This window comes from Hypanus sabinus, unplaced genomic scaffold (genome assembly GCF_030144855.1).
Source record: "Hypanus sabinus isolate sHypSab1 unplaced genomic scaffold, sHypSab1.hap1 scaffold_176, whole genome shotgun sequence".
Lineage (NCBI taxonomy): Eukaryota > Metazoa > Chordata > Chondrichthyes > Myliobatiformes > Dasyatidae > Hypanus > Hypanus sabinus.
The window spans coordinates 328,122-345,275 of record NW_026779845.1 but is presented as its reverse complement, the minus strand read 5'-3'; the positions used below and the strand labels follow the sequence as shown (position 1 = coordinate 345,275).

Here is a 17,154-nt window from a genome sequence, read left to right as displayed (position 1 = left end):
CGCTGATAACTCGTATGTGGACGGATTCAACGGATAAGAACTTCGTCGACGGTTATTTTGAAGTAACCGCCTTTTCTCTACATTTCACTCTGGATCACAAATATCTCTCTCCCATCATTTATTCCGTGGATTTCTGAACTTTCCTACTTTACAATCTCAAGACTCTAAGCTTTGTTTCCTCAGGCTCGATAGTCTGGAGAATTATATTTACACATATATCCACTTGACACTGTTAACTTTCGTTAAGTTACTATGTTTAAGTAAATACTAATAAACAGTGTTTTAACCATCAAAACCAGACTCCAGTGTGAACTCTATTGCTGCTGGTTCGTTTCTAAAACGTTACAGCTCGTAACACAGTTTTATAGAACTAGTTAGACCACATCTGGAGTGTTTCATACAGTTCTGGTCGCCCCCATTCTGGAAGGATGTCGGGGCTTTGGAGAGGGCGGGGAAGAGTTTTACCAGGACCCTGCCTGGATTAGAGGGCATGAGCTATAACGAGAGATTGGACGAACACAAAGTACACTGCTGATGCTGTGGTCAAATCAACACGTACACACACTCTGGAGGAACTCAGCACTGACGAAGGGTCTCGGCCCGAAACGTTGACTGCTCGTTTCGACGGATGCAGCCCGACCTGGTTGGACAAACTTGTGTTGTTTTCTCCAGAGCGGCGCAGGCTTGGATGAGACTGGATGGACGTTTATAAGATTACGAAAGGAATAGACAGAGTGGACAGACGATATATTTTTCCTGGGGGTTGAAATGTCTAACACATTTAAGGTGAGAGTAGATGTGAGCGGCAAGTTTGCTTCTTTCCACAGAGTAGCGGGTATCAGGATCTCTCTGGGGTGGGAGACCAAAACCGGTCACGTGATGCAGTTTACCCCCCCAATTAAACCGTAGGAGGGCAACATCGCGGGGCCGTTTCTGTGGCCCCGCCCTCCTGATGACGTACCACACTTCGCGCATACTCACTGTCTCCGGGTGTGCGGTGTATTCCTTAACGCTCGGTGCTGAAGTCTGCGGGATCGAGAAAGGCTTCTCGTCTCGTATATCCGGGAGCCGGGGATCTGGATTACTGTCTCCGGGCTGAAGATATCACTTTCCTATTGGTGAGTACTGAGACCGATCCCGAGCAGGGAGGTCCGATGTTGTCCGTGAGCCCCGAACTGAGGGCCAATTACTCATTTATTTTCCAGTTATATGGGCTCGGCAAAAATATGTCGACTTCACTTAATCTGCTTTGAACGATTTAAACCAGGAGCCCAGGCTGTCTGTTTCCGCAGAATTGAAATGGGAGACCAACCAACAGGTCACGTGAGGCTGCGTGCCGCAGATCCGCCCCGCCCTCCGCTTTGTGACGGAGGATCACGTGGCGTGTTGGTAACAAGGTTAACATGAATAATATCAGGAACGATCGGCTTCATTTATGAGGAGCATTTGATGTCTCCGGACCTGTGGTCGATGGAGTTAAACATACCGAATGCCAAAAAGCCTGGATACAGTGTACATGGAGAGGATGTTTCCATTAGACGGAGAGTCTGTAATCTGACAGCACCGTCACAGAATAAAAATGCTTCCTGTTAAAATTCAGTTGAGAAAAATCTTTTGGCCAAAAGGTGTCTGAAGTGTGGAATTTGTTGCCGCAGAGTTTGGTAGAGGCTGCCGTTTGGGTATATTAATGAGGGAGATTAATACATTAAAGATTGCTAAGTAGCTACAGGGTACAGGAGGAAGGCAAGAATATGGTGTTGGAATAAAAATCTACCATAGTTGAATGATGGGGCAGATCAGATGGATCGAATCATCTAATTCTGTTCCTTCTGCCTGACCATGACTGAACGATGGCTCCTTCTGATTCCATATCGTTTTGTGACGTGTGTAGGACAATAAAAGATTGCTCACTGAGATCATTACTGTATATTTGCCTTCAATATTTAAATTTCAGTGAGTTTTGTTCTTAATAACATGAATCGGAAATGTTTGGTTCTCTTTTTTGTTGTTAATATGTTTCATTATCTTTCAATTTAAAGTTAGACCTGCAGTGAGAGATTTATTTGAAGAAAAACCCCAACTGGAGGAAAACCACGACTGATGACGAGGGAGCAGCAACTAGTGAACCAACCCGAAGACTGGGAGCATCAATCAGAGAGAACCCAACTGACTCGGAGATTCCAGTGATTCAGTCAGGAGAAATTTTGGTGAGTCTTACTTCCTGTTCTTTAGACATTTCATACCTGTACAGTGGAAGGTAGCAAATAGCTGGAGTGAGACTGAACATGTCCAGAAGTACCAGTTATGCCTCCGTCAGACCCAGTTGCAATCACTCCAGGTCTGGTAATGTGCATCCAGCAGCCCAACCCTTTGAAACCACTCCCATTATGTGGAAGTCGAATCTGGATAAAGTCACTGAGAGACTGTATAAGTACAAACTCTTTATTCCAAGCACCCTGGGCTTACTCAGTTAGTCGCTCAAACAGGAACAGTTGATGACTGTTCCCGCCCAATCCACTAACTGACTGACAATTCCCCTTACACCACTGATATATCCGTCCAGATACCCTCCACACAAGACATGCTGGAGCCAAAGTTATTTACTACATGACAAGCTGGAGCCCCTAAAGACAGAGTACAAAACAGTCATAATGGCTTACACACACACAGAACAGACTGAAGCTGTACTATCTCTAGATGTGAATGTGCAAGGAGATAAGCATCCTGAAACCCTAGCTAGCTACCCTCAAGAAGAAATATGGCTCAGCATGGCTTAGCACATCTGTTGATTATCAGAAGTTTCTTTCAGAAAAACAGGCTGCTATTTTTTAACAAAGTGTTAACCCTTTTACGCATTTTATCATTCCCTCCTTTTGATCATTAGATGATCAACAAAGCAGTAATTTTTTGCAGGGAAAGCAAATGAGTACAACATTGACTTATCAGTGGGAAAAAAAAACAGTGTACAACAGTATTTATAACAATGATATGGACAACTATTAGGTCATAATGCAATATCCTGTTACATGTATTACTGAACATACCTTCAAAGACCACCACTTCGATCCTTCAGTGAACCGATGTAAATCATGCCCTGCTTTCTATCTAGTAGCTATCAATCACCTTGGCAGTGTGCTTGGAGAGGGATGTAATGTTAGTAGATTCATCAGGGATATAGGTGCAGCATTCTGTGTCAATAATAGCACAGGTGCCCCCTTTCTCAGCTGGGATAAAGTCTACAATTTTGTAGGACTGTTTGCCAGATTGCAATCATTTCGGTGGATATTTCTGTTACTTGGGCCTGTGTTTCTGTCAGGGTCCCTGCAGTGTTGTGGCCAGCTCCTCAAGTGCTGTAGGTAAATTGATTGTCTCTCGTGAATTCCTGGCTACTCCATAGGCGAGAAAAGCGATCATCCAAAAGCACTCAATCTGTTATTCCTCTCTGCTGCTGGGCACCTGCAACTAAGACCAGGATTCATGTTTCCCAGTGTAGGAAATTCCATTGGATGGGAACTTGAGATACCATCCCTCAAAACACTGACAGCCACTGTCATCTCTGACTGGACCGCAGTTCCTCACCTCACTTCCCCGGGTGTTATTTGAGAAATCCCAGGCTTAGAGTTCCTCACTCTGTTTGAGCGGAATTACTGACATTGGAAACATAGTTTTACCATGCTGTGGAATTGCAGCACAAACGCAGCAGGCCCCTAGTTCTGCCTGTATGGCATAGGTGTGACAGAGAGACAGAAAGGTGTTAACATGGGGGCCCACGGATATTGTTTGAGCAATAAGGCAAAACACAAAGACCACTATCAACGAATACATTTTCCTTGTCCGAGAGAGCCCTTCTCCTCAGTTCCTTCTGTAACACGTTTTCAGTATGTTCAATGTATCCATCCAGATTGCCCCTTCGGTTTCACAGCCGTGGGAGTGGTCAGTAACACCTGATATGGTCCTGTCCACTGAGGTCAGAGTTTTCCTCAATCACAGTTCTGATTAGGACAAAATTCCCAGGTTCTATGGTGGGATAGTCACTCCTCTCTGTGGGGTAGTTCTCTTCCTTGTAAGCCTGTCACACCTGTGAATGTAATGCTTGGAAAATTTTGGTTAGTTGACATACATATTTCCCAATCTCTTCCCTTCAGATATGCATATCCAATTTTGCTGGTAGACTTTCTGGGAGCAATGGTACACAAGGCCTTAGTTCCCAGGGTGTCTTCATGGGCCATCCGGAAATGATTTCAGCTGGTGACAACCCTGTTTTCCCCTGTGGGGTAACCCTCATGTGGAATCAGGCTAATGGTAGGACCTTCAACCAAGTGAGTCCAGTCTCCGCTGTTAGTCTGGCCAGTTTACTCTTCAGAGTGCCATTGGCTCTTTCCACTCTCCCAGCGGCCTGTGGGTGGTGTACACCGTGGAATTGTTGCTTGATAGCTAGTTCGTTTGGTACCCCTTCGTATACTTTCACCACAAAGTGTGGGCCATTGTGAGAGCTCAGCATCTCTGGCAGGCCATACTTGGGAATTATTTCCCATAATAATAACTTCACAACAGACATAGTAGTATTATTGGTAGTTGGAATAGCTTCAACCCATCTACTAAACACATCTATAATATCTAAACAGTATCTATAGCAATGTACTCTAGGCAATTCAATAAAATCAACTTGTAGACACAAAAAGGGTCCACCTGGCAAGGGACTCGTACCCGGTGTGCAGGGTACAGGTTACCAACCATTCCCTCCTTTCAGGTGTGTCAAATCATGTATATGATCGACCAATATTGGTAAAAACTGTGTAGGAACACAAACCTGTCCCGCTGGAGTAATACAAATAGCTAGGTTGGGTTCTTTCTAGCACCCCATCTGGGACCACAATTTGCGCTGCTGCTCAGAGATGTCCCCATGAAAAGTATGTACCTCCCGTATGTCTGGCAAACCTGTTCTGCTTATGACACAGAGGGTTGCCTGATGGGAACCCGAGGAGACTACAACTACTAGGATTGTGCCACACTTTTCGCTGTCTCATCCGCTAAAGCATTGCATTTAGTGACTCAGTCAACATGTGGGTGTAGGCCGCTCATTAAATAACAGCCAAAGCTCGAGATAGCTGTAGAGCGGTGTGTAAGTTGTTTACAAAGGTGGCATTACTAATGGGGTGGCCAGAGGAAGACAGGAATCCCCATGTTCCCAGAGAGCCCCGTAGACATGTACAGTTCCAAATGCATAACGGGAGTCTGTGTAAACGTTCCCACTTTAGTCTGTTGCTGGGATACAGGCACGAGTCAGAGCAAACAGCTCAGCCTTCTGGGCGGAGACAGCTGCTTCAAAAGAGGCCTTCTCAATTACTTCACTGTCCGTCACTATTGTATAGTCAGAATATCGTTTTCCTGCTGGATCCACAAAAGAGCTTCCATCCTCAAGGAACGTTACCTCGGGCTAGAGGGGGTTTTGAGGAAGGGATGGGAGAGTCTGTCCTTTCACGGTGATTCAGACAGGGGGCAGTTGGTGCAGTCAACTTCATTGCCTGAAATTGAGCAGAGATTGTGTGCAATGTCTTGGGTTCAGTCAATTTTAAAAGAGAGTCTTACCAGATGTCCCGTCTTCACCTCAATGTCCTTCCAGTATCGGAGTTGGCCCACGGCCAAATCTTGCCAGTCTCCCTTGGTGCTGGAGGCTTGTTTCCTCAGGGTGAAGGCAATGAACTCTAGGCACTTTGACTTGAACCCAGGGCAAACACTAACGATGGTACGGGGAGCCACCAGTCCTGTCTGTCACCAAAGGAAATCCGGAACTTCAGCCAGTAATGTGCTGCCCTCTTTTCCTTAATCCTGTCCAATCACCATGACTGGGAACCTCTCTCGCTCGAGGGGTGCATAATATTGGCTTTCCTCAATGAGCACCCCGTAGTGTCATAGCACAGAGTCACATGAGGGTCGGCCGCTGACGGAAGGGGTTCAAACTCGGTGGAGTCCAGATTAATTGCCCACTACTGGGGATTCGGAAACTGGAGAAGCTGTCGGTTGTTCACTAGTCCCAGAGTGACACCCTTGTCTGTGTCTCCACTACTCCTGTCCTCCACAATCAGCTCCTTTGTTTTTGTGATAATGAGGGAGAGTTTGTTTTCTTGATACCAGTCAGATATTGTTCAGACCTCAGACAGAGTCAGCAATCAAATGGTTGAGCATGGTGCAATGAATGTGCTGAGCCGTGTATAGCACAATGCAAGAAGCATTGTAGGAAAGCCAGATGAGGTCAGGACAGGGAATTATGATATTGTGGCCATTATAGGGGTTTGGTTGCACCCAACAGTCTGAGGGATTTAGAGGAACAAATTTGCAGAGCGGTCACAGACCATGCCAAGAAACAAAGGTTGAGATTGTAAGCGATTTTAACTTTCCATATATTGACTGGGACTCCCATACTGTAAAAGGACTAGATGGGGTAAAGTTTGTCAAATGTGCCCTTAATTGGTACGTAAAATTCCTGATGTAGAAGTGTGCAAAAAGCTGTTCGGCAATGATCAGGGCTGGTGACAGAAGTTAGTGATCATAATGCCATGAAATTCAAAAAAAAGATGAAAAAAGAGAGGTCTGGACCATGGGTTGAGATTCTATATTGGATAAAGGTCAATTTTGATGGTATCAGAAAGGATCTGACAAGTGTGGATTGGGACAAGCTGTTTACTGACAAAGGAGTACATTGTAAGTGGGAGGCCTTCAGAAGTGCAATTTTGAGGATATGGTGTTTGTATGTGCCTAACAATGTAACAGTTGAAACGTAACTGGTGCAGGGTATCTTGGCTTTCTGGCTATATTGAAGCCCCAGATATTTTGTTCCTTTAAATGCCTCAGACTATTGGGTGCTACCAAGACTCATTAATCATCATCCATGCCCTGAGCTCATCTGAACATTTTCATCGTCTTCTGTTGGTTTCTAGCTTCCCAATAGCTTTTGCTCTTTTGTTTGCCCTCTCTTTGGCTTTTATGTTGGCTTTAGCTTCTCAATTCAACTATGGTTGTGTCCTCCTGGTTTCCAGTGCTTTCACTTCTTTGGGATATGTCGATCACTCAGCTGCCGAATTGCTCCCAGAAACTCCAGCCATTGCTGCTCCGTTGTCACACCAACCTTTTCCCTTCCAAACAAGTTTGTCCAGCTTCTCTGTCATAGAATAATGGAGACGTTCAAAATGGAAACAGGCCATTTGGCCCATCTAGTCAATGCCAAAAAAACATTTAAGCTGTCTATTGCAACTACCTGCACCGAACCCATCACCCTCCATACACCTACCATCCAGGCTTCCATCAAAACCTCTTTGAAATGGTGAAACCGAGCTCGTATTCACCACTTGTGCTGACATGTCATTCCATACTCTCACGACCATTTCAGTAAAGAGCTTTTCCAAATGTTCCCATTAAATTTTAACCTTCCCCACTTACCCATGACCTCTGGTTGCCATCCCACCCAACCTCAGTGGAAAAAGCTGCTTGCATTTACCCTATACCCTCATAATCTTGTATACTTCTGACAATTTCCCAAAGCTATGTATAATGTCCTTGTTTATGTTTAGAGCCTTTTTTACGTGTATAGGATGATGAGGGGCATTGATCATGTGGATAGGTAGAGGTTTATTCCCAGGGCTGAAATGGCTAACACGAAGGGGCATAGTTTTATGGTGCTTGGAAATAGATACCGAGGGGATGTCAGGGGTAAGATTTTTACCCAGAGAGTGGTGGGTGCGTGGAATGCACTGCAGGCTATTTGTGTGAGAGTATTTCAGTTACTGTGGGGCCAGGAGCCCGTGCTGCTCAGTGGGAAGAGGACCAATATCAATGGCAAGAGTCAAACTGAGCCAGGTCACAGATTGGAGATGGGAGAGATGCCCCATTCTTAAAGAGACAGGAAGAGCATCAGAGAGTTTGATGGTCATTCCAGGTACCAGCACTGTGCCCAGTTAGAAGATGATTTCTCTTTCCAACTTGGGTTGAACTTCACTGTAAAAGTGTGTTGCCAGATCACACTTTGACAACTCAAGTGATCTCATATGAAAAGTTGCCCCACACACATTGATGGATTTTGTAAATCTTCTTACAGGCTAAGAACAAGGAATTTATCTACGGGAATCTCGAACACAACACACCAATTTTGCTGTCTCTGTCCAGATATTTAAGAAGTGGAGCAAGGGATTCACTCGATCATCCTTCCTGCTCAGGCTGTGGGGAGGGATTCACTTGGTCATCTGACCGACTGGCAAAGAGGTAATTTTACACGGGGAGAGGCCGTTCATTTGCTCAGACTGTGAGAATGGTTTCAGTGGGTCTTCTCAACTGAATGTACATCAGCGAGTTCACACTGAGGAGAGGCCGTTCACCTGCTCGGAATGTGGGAAGGGATTCACCTACTCATCCCAACTGAAGATACATCAGCGAATTCACACTGGAGAGAGGCCATTCACCTGCTCAGACTGTGGGAAGGGATTCACACAATTAGCTGGCCTACAAGCACACCAGTCTGTTCACACTGGGGAGAGGCCGTTCACCTGCTCAGACTGTGGGAAGGGATTCACTTCGTCATCTCAACTGAAGGTACATCAGCGAGTTCACACTGGGGAGAGGCCGTTCAACTGCTCAGACTGTGGAAAGGGATTCACACAGTTAGCTAACCTACAAGCACACCAGTCAGTTCACACTGGGGAGAGGCCGTTCTCTTGCTCAGACTGTGGGAAGGGATTCAATTCATCATCTAAACTGAAAGTACATCAGCGAGTTCACACTGGGGAGAGGCCATTCACCTGCTCAGACTGTGGGAAGGGATTCACACAGTTAGCTAACCTACAAGCACACCAGTCAGTTCACACTGGAGAGTGGTCGTTCAACTGCTTAGAATGTGGGAAGGGGTTCATTCGGTCATCTCAACTGAAGGTACATCAGTCAGTTCACTCTGGAGAGAGGCCATTCACCTGCTCAAACTGTGGGAAGGGATTCACTTTGTCATCTCAACTGAAGGTACATCAGCGAGTTCACACTGGGGAGAGGCCGTTCACCTGCTCAGACTGTGGGAAGGGATTCACACAGTTAACTGGCCTGCAAGCACACCAGTCAGTTCACACTGGCGAGAGGCCGTTCAACTGCTCAGACTGTGGTAAGGGATTCACACAGTTATCTAGCCTGCAAGCACACCATTTAGTTCACACTGGCGAGAGGCCATTCACCTGCTCAGTCTGTGGGAAGGGATTCACTCTATCATCTTGCCTACTGACACACAGTCAGTTCACACTGGAGAGTGGCCATTCACCTGCTCAGACTGTGGGAAGGGATTCACTCGGTCATCTCAACTGAAGGTACATCAGCGAGTTCACACTGGGGAGAGGCCATTCACCTGCTTGGACTGTGGGAAGGGATTCACTTCGTCATCTCAACTGAAAGTCCATCAGCGAGTTCACACTGGGGAGAGGCCGTTCACTTGCTCAGGCTGTGGGAAGGGATTCACTCAGTTAGCTACTCTACAAGCACACCATTTAGTTCACACTGGGGAGAGGCCATTCAACTGCTCAGACTGTGGGAAGGGATTCACTCGGTCATCTCAATTGAAGGTACATCAGCGAGTACACACTGGGGAGAGGCCATTCACCTGCTCAGACTGTGGGAAGGGATTCACACAGTTAGCTGGCCTACAAGCACACCAGTCAGTTCACACTGGGGAGAGGCCGTTCACCTGCATATTCTGTGGGAAGGGATTCACTCAATCATCTCAATTGAAGGTACATGAGCGAATTCACACAGGTGAGAGGCCATTCACCTGCTCAGACTGTGGGAAGGGATTCACTCGGTCATCTCGCCTACTGACACACCAGTCAGTTCACACTGGAGAGAGACCGTTAACCTCCTGTTAATGTGGGAATGTATTCACTCAGTCATCTAACCTTATGTAACTCTCACTCCGGCTAGCAGCTTAATATAGGGGGTGATAGCCCCCTAGCTCGGCCAAATGTGTGTGGATGCTGCGCCGCGTCCCTTGTTACAAATCAATACCCCAAAATAACAAACAGTACACAAGATGTGATTCATAATTCTTACTTTGACTATAGGGTTAGTAAAGTAAAAAAAAGGGCCCACTCTCCCCATTTGTGGCTTCTCATCTCTCCACAGCAAAAGCCCATGAAATTCTCTCATTCAGACTCACAAGAAAGAACATTTCTGTCATTGGACAGCCCAGCACTCCAAAACCCTGTTATCTCTAGTTGTATCCTAAACATTGCTGCTGCAGAGAAACCACTACCTCAGCAGTGAAACATTACAGAGAAGTCATTACATTAGCAGTGAAACCTTACAGTGTGTTACACTTACAACACACTAGCGGGTTCACACAGGGGAGAAAGTTTCAATAAGCTTCATGCTGGATATTTGTCCATCACCATTGCTGAATGCTATTTTGAGAGTGATTGTAAGTGTTGAACTCTGCAATTATTGCTGCTGCTCACCACACCCAGTTCTGCACCCTGGTCACTGGGCATGGGAGGAGTTTCCTCTGCTGCATATTCACCTTTAATGGGACTAGATCTGTGACAAATGAATCAGTTCTATCTTAAGCACTGTCTCTGTTACTTAGTGAATTTATAACACACCTAGTGTACAGTAGAGAGTCAACTCAGGCTGGCTGAACCCTGCCAGTGATTCTGTTCCACAACAGATCTTTCAAATCCTCCCCTGTTGTTCACCTCTCTCTCTCCCTGGGATGAGGTCCAAATAGTCATCACTCTGTGGGTGAATATGTTTCCCTTGAATTTCTTGCAGACTGAAGAAGTCGAGCTGACTGCGCATCTGTCTGAGATGTTCTTTGCCCCTCTAATCTCTGGGCAGAGGAAGAATGACATTGGGAGTTAACCTCCTTAATCACGACTCATGTCCACATTATGGGTCACTTTCCCCACTTCTAAAATGTTGTTAGCGAACACCACTGTCCTCTAAAGACTGAAAGCAGAGTGGGAAGTCATCAATTGGATTTTCAATGAAGCTGGGTCAGAAACCAGAGGCAGGTCTGCACAGAGCAGAATTTGGGGCCCTGGACGATGTTCGGGGTAAGAACGTATGATGAGGAGAGTGGATTCAGCAACAGGGCATGTCAACGAATGACATTTGGAAGCAGATTGACAGAGAAAGTAATTAGGTTATCTGACTGACGACACAAACACTACCTGTGGTGAGGTGTTCCACTGGTTGAGGAACATGTGTGTTAGGAATGGTTTTATCTATTGGGGGAGTTGTTCCTGCTTGTTTATCCTGTAATATTATAACCAGATGGATTGACCTATCTGAAATAATGTATTGATGATCATATAATTTGCAAGATTTTAGCTCTAAAACTGGATCAGGCTTGAATTTATGGTGTTTTCATGAGGTGATGGAGGGCATTCATGAGTTTGTATTTTAAAGCAAGATTTTGGTGAAAGATATTTGCCACTTGATTGTACCTGCGTAAGTAATCAGATTGAGTTAAACTGCTGCAGGATTCTAGAATGTGTTGGACTGTGTCTGGTTTCGCTTGGCCTTTTCTGCACTTACTGCTTTGTTTGTTTGTATTTCATGAAGTTTCGATTTGTTTTACTTTTGTTACCCACCTCGTCCTGTATTTCTGCAAGGAACTCCTCTGTTTCTGGGAAGAAGTCTCCAACTCTCAGTCAGGTGCTCGATGCTTCCTTGTCACCATCTCGTCTGCTCAGATCATTGGGATGTCTCCCATGGAGGGTCATACACATTTCACTGGTTAATGTTTTCATCCAGAGTGATGATTTATTTTTCTGAGCCAGCTTGTCATTTAAGTTTTATGGTCTGTATTTCTTATCATAATTGCATATACACCCATGGAGTCAGTTCAGTTCCTCCGCCATATCCTTATCTCCATTTACAATTTCTCCAACATCATTTTCTTTCGGTCCTATATCTACCTCACCTGTTTTTTTACTCCTTATATACTTGAAAAAGACTTTAGTATCCTTTTTGATATTATTTGCTATCTTTCTTTCATAGTTCTTCTTTTCTCTATTAATGACCATACTTTTCTTTCGTAAGTTTTTAAAAAAACTTCCCAATCCTCTGTCTTCACACTAAGTTTTGCTTCCTTGTATGCCCTCTGCTTTGCTTTTACTTTGGCTTTGACTTCTCTTGTCAGCCACGGTTACATACTTTATCTATTCGAAAACTTAGTTTTCTTTGGAATATATCTGTCTTGCACTTTCCTCACTTCTCGCATAAACTCCAGCCACTGCTGCTCTGCCGTCCTCCCTGCTAGTGTCCCTTTCCAGTCAACCTTGGCCAGTTCCTCTCTCATGCTACTGTAATTTCCTTTACTCCACTGAAATACTGACACATCTGATTTTGGCTTCTCTTTCTCAAATTTCACAGTGTACTCAATCATGTTGTCATCACTAAGGGTTCCTTCACTTCCATCTCTCTAATTACCTCTGTTTCATCACACAATACCCAATCCAGTACAGCCGATCCCCTAGTGGGCTCAACAACAAGCTGTTCTAAAAAGCCATCTCATAGACATTCTAGAAATTCTCTCTCTTGAGATCCAGTGCAGAACTGATTTTCCCAATCCACTCTTCCAGTAGCGATCTGATTTTCCCAATGATTTTCCTTGCTTTTGACCCCCTGTCAAAAGTTCTGCTAATGTGAATAGATCAGCGAGTAAAAGACAACCTGATTTCCAAAAGGCATAAAGTTAGAGATGACACATTTCTTTAATATTTAAGCAAGATTACATTTTTATTTCAATCTATTACAGTTTCAAAATAACAAAAAAAAGGAAAAGGGCCAGAAGCAAATGTTTGGGCGCCCTACATTTTCAGTAGCACCCCCTTTGGCAAGTATCACAGCTTGCAAACACTTTTTTTAGCCAGCCAAGAGTCTTTCAATTCTTGTTTGGGCAAATTTCTGGGTTCGGATATTAGTAGAATGTACTAACTGTGGAAATTACAAACCACAATATTATTAGAATCACAGAGCCAAGCAGCAATGAAACAGGCCTATCAGCCCTTCTAGTCAATGCTGACCTGTTTTTGTTGTTACTGCCCATTTCCAGCTACCTGCATCAGAGCCTCCATACACCTCCCACCCACGTCCTCACCCAAATCCCTCTTTAGTGTCTAAATCAAACCCACATCCTCCACTTCCACTGGCAGCTCATTCCACACTCTCACCAACCTCTTCACCAAAGTGAAGAATTCCCCTTCAGATTCCCTGAAAATAATTCACTTTCACACGGAACTTATGTGAAATGTCAGGATGAGAGAGTGGACGGGGCAGAGAGAGAAGACAGTAAAGGGAGGGGTGGTTGAATGTGGAGAGGGAAACAGAGCGGAGTGTTTATACTTAATATTTTTTGAGAAAAATTAATCGTTTTAACTTGCTGCAAACCTACTCTCCATATCCTGTATATTCTTAACCAGATTACTGATCCAGATGACAAGTAGCAATGGTTGATGTTCAAAGTAAATTTTATTATCAGAGTACATAACTTTTATATAGTCAGATACCACATAAAACCATGAGATATCTTTTCCTACAAGAATACTTAGCAAATCTTTAGAATAGTAACATGATCGATGAAAGATCAAGTAGAGCACAGAATTCAACCAACTATGCAAATCCAAATATAATTAAATATCAATGAATAATGAGAGCAATGGGGTGTAACCCTGGGGAACCTCATTGGGCTCGGGCCTCGAGTCCAATAAACAGCCTCCCACCATCACTCTCTGCTTCCTACCATCAAGACAACTGTGCATCCAGTTAACCAGCTCTCCCTGGACCCCGTGTGATCTAACTTTCGACAGCAACTTACCATGCTGAACCGTATGAAAGAACTCACTGATGCCCATATCGGCCACGATCCTGGGACAGAGATGTCACTGATCAGAGGGCATGGATTTAAGCAGAGGATGAAGTGGTTCAGAGGGATCTGAGGAGGAGATTTCTCACTCAGAGGGTAGCTGAAATCTGGAACTCACTGCCCGAGGTGGTGGTGGAGGCAGGTCCCTTCACAACATTTACGAAGAGGATGAGCATTGAAACTGCCGAGATACAGTCGGCTGTGAACCAAGTGCTGATAAATGGGACCAGTGTAGACAGTGAGTGGATGGTCAGAACAGGTATGGTCGGCCAAAGGCCTGTTTCCGTGCTGTGTGATCCACCGCTCCGGACATGCTAAATTACCGATGGTGGCACCGCAAGGCATTGATTTCAAAACTCCACACCCCTCTCCAACCTAAAATAATCCAGACTGAACCCCTTTGTCACCATTGGAAGTATCTGTTTCTGTCAAGGTAGCATTGAGATTGGTCACTTCTGCTAAATAACTGGCAATTGATGAAGTTCCTGTGTCTTCCATTAATGTTGCTGCCTTACAGCAAAACTAACCCTCTCACAGTGTCACAATCAGTGATTAAATCCCGCACCAAACACTGTGCTTTCAACCCTGCACTTGAACCATCTCACTGAGGTTCTGTAGACACAAACCCTGCCCTCTGCATATGTGATCACATCTCCCCTGCTTCTGACATTTCAAATACCCTCAGAATGGTTTTCTGATTCAGTCTGAAGGTTATGGTACATTCAGCTCATCGTCAGACCTGACAAACCATGTCTTCCCGCAGCTGGTTCCACCTGTTGGTGTGTCCTCTTTCCTCCACCTCCAGGGAAGCTGCATCTCCACACAAACTCCTCACTTGAGACGACTGTCTATACCCGTGACATAGGAAATAACATCTCTGTCACTCTATTCCAGCTGCTACCATCATAACAGCATAAAAGCCAGGACCAACAGGCTCTGGGACAGCTTCTTTCACCAGGCCATCAGACTGATGAACTGACGCTGACTTGAATGTACTCTATATTACATTGTCTGTTTTAATTATTATAAACTCTTATAAATTACTATGATTGCACTTTGCACATTTAGATGGAGACATACTCCTCATGAATGTATGAAATAAAGTCAATTCAATTCAATTCCTGATTCTGTGCCTGACCTGCTCGCCTCTGGGTATCCTCCGTCAACAAGCTTCTTCCTCAGTCACCTTCTGTGAGTTCACACAAACAAAAAATAAATAAATAAAACGATCTATTAGACAGCTCCTGTACCCCTTTACCCCTGAACATGTTCTTCTGTTAAAACTCTGTCCTGAGCCCCTTCCTGATTCCCTTTCCCTTTCAGACTCCCGATATGCCAGCATATCCGAATTCACTGTAAGGACATTTATACCTCACAGGAGGATGTAGAAACCCGTGTCCCCTGATGCAAGGGTCACTGACACACCCTCCCCCTTCCCAATCTGCACTTGCAGCCCATGACGGAGACAGCTGTCCTAGACTCTGGGGCTCTGTAACACACAATCTTGTAACTCATATTCGAGAACAGCAATCTTAGACGGTCATTAATATGAAGAGAGAATTGTTGTTTCCTGAAAGGACATGCGAGCGAAGCTGTCTGATCCAGTTCACCAGATCATCCCTTGTTTACAACTTAGTTTGTCTCGGTACCCTCCTCCCAGTATCACGGAATGTCCAATCATCCCACTTTCTCGCAACAGAACCCAACACGCTTACAACCCCACGCCCACGCTCCACTGATAACCTCTACCCACACACACGGACAGATCCCCTTCACCCCTTGGAGAACCACAAGGAATTGATCCCACAGCCCGGGCTCGGTCGCAAAGTTAAAAACGGGGCTGAGGAGTGCCTGGAGCCCACAGCCACCCGGCAGTGCTTGGGCCAGGCCCTTTCTCACTGCTACCGGCCCCCGATTTACACAAACCCGACATCGGCCCCGGCTCACCGCCGCTCGGAGTTGCGAGGCTTAGTGTCGGCAGCGCGCCTGCGCGTCTCCCTCTGCTCAAGACACTGGCCGGGGGTCCCCACAGCGCCACCACTGGCCGGAGCCGGAGGGACAGTGCAGAGAGCTCGGCCGTTCGGCTGTTTCAAGGGGACACGCCGAACTCTCCATCAACTCCATCCAGCTGGAATGTAATGACCAACAAATATAATTCCTGTCAGCGATTAGCCGTCTGAGTGATTCGATGACTTTTAGAGGAAGGGGTATCCATGGTCCACATTGTCAGGCTGTTAGTTTACCAGGATACAAAGATGCTGCCTGAGGAACTCAGTGGGCCGGGCAGCATCTGTGGAGGGAAATGGACCGTCAACATTACGGGCCGAGACCCTCCCTCTGGACTGAGAGTAGACGGGAAATAGTCAGAGAAAAGAGGAGAGGGGTGGGGATGGGGCAAGAGCTGGGGAGTGAGAGGTGGATCCAGGTGAGGGGGGAGGTGGAAGGTGGAAATAGTGACAAGGGTGGGAAGTAAGTGGTTGGACCAACACGGTGCTGCAGAAGATGGAAATTAATTCCACAGAGGATTAACAAAGAGGTTAGAGAGTATTTGTTATAAAGCGTGCAATGAAGATGCACCAGACTAATCCCTGGAGTGGTGGGGTCATCATATGAAGAAAGATCAAATGCGATAACTCTTTCATTTAGAGAAGCGAGGACTGAAAGGTGAACACATTGAAATGCACAACATCATTACCGGTTGAACCAGGGATCCCAGTCTCTGAAACAGGGATGGACTGTGCGGGACTGAGATGAGGGGAAATGTCTCCACTCTGAGGGTGGTGAATGTTTGTAAATCCGCACCACAGAGGGTGGTGAAGACTCAGTGATCGTCCTCACATAAAACAGAGAAAAGCAGATGTGTGGAGACCAAAGGGAATCGAGGAAAAGAGGATCGGGCAGAAGTTTGTGGCTAAGAAGGGAGAGCAGCCGCCATTTTGTTGATGGTCAGAAGGGCTGAATGGCCTCCTGCTGCTGTTTCTCACTTAATGATTCAGTGATCCTGATCAGTGAGGCCGGAGGAATGTGAATAGAAATTAGTGTTTACTGACATAGACTGATTTAAATGAAACCTGCACATTTCCGGTTTGGGTCTGTTCAGTTTCTGACTGGGATGGGAATCGAAACTCTAACTCTGAGCGCTCTGTGACTTGGGGCTGGAGGGAACGGGACCGGGGAAGATATGGTGGGAAAAACTAAATACGTATCTGGTTTAAATTTGGAAATAATATGGGGAAATAATAATATAATGTGGGAAATGCGGC

General features: G+C 45.5%; 1 long non-coding RNA gene and 1 pseudogene across 1 annotated transcript; both read left to right on the top strand.

Annotated features, from left to right (window-relative positions):
- Positions 1–17,154, top strand: part of LOC132387346 (zinc finger protein 208-like) — a 220,438-nt pseudogene that overhangs the window by 84,007 nt on the left and 119,277 nt on the right.
- LOC132387359 (uncharacterized) lies at positions 980–8,251 on the top strand. The gene is made up of 3 exons (XR_009509868.1): positions 980–1,118; positions 2,040–2,207; positions 8,093–8,251. It is a non-coding gene; the product is annotated as an uncharacterized LOC132387359 (long non-coding RNA).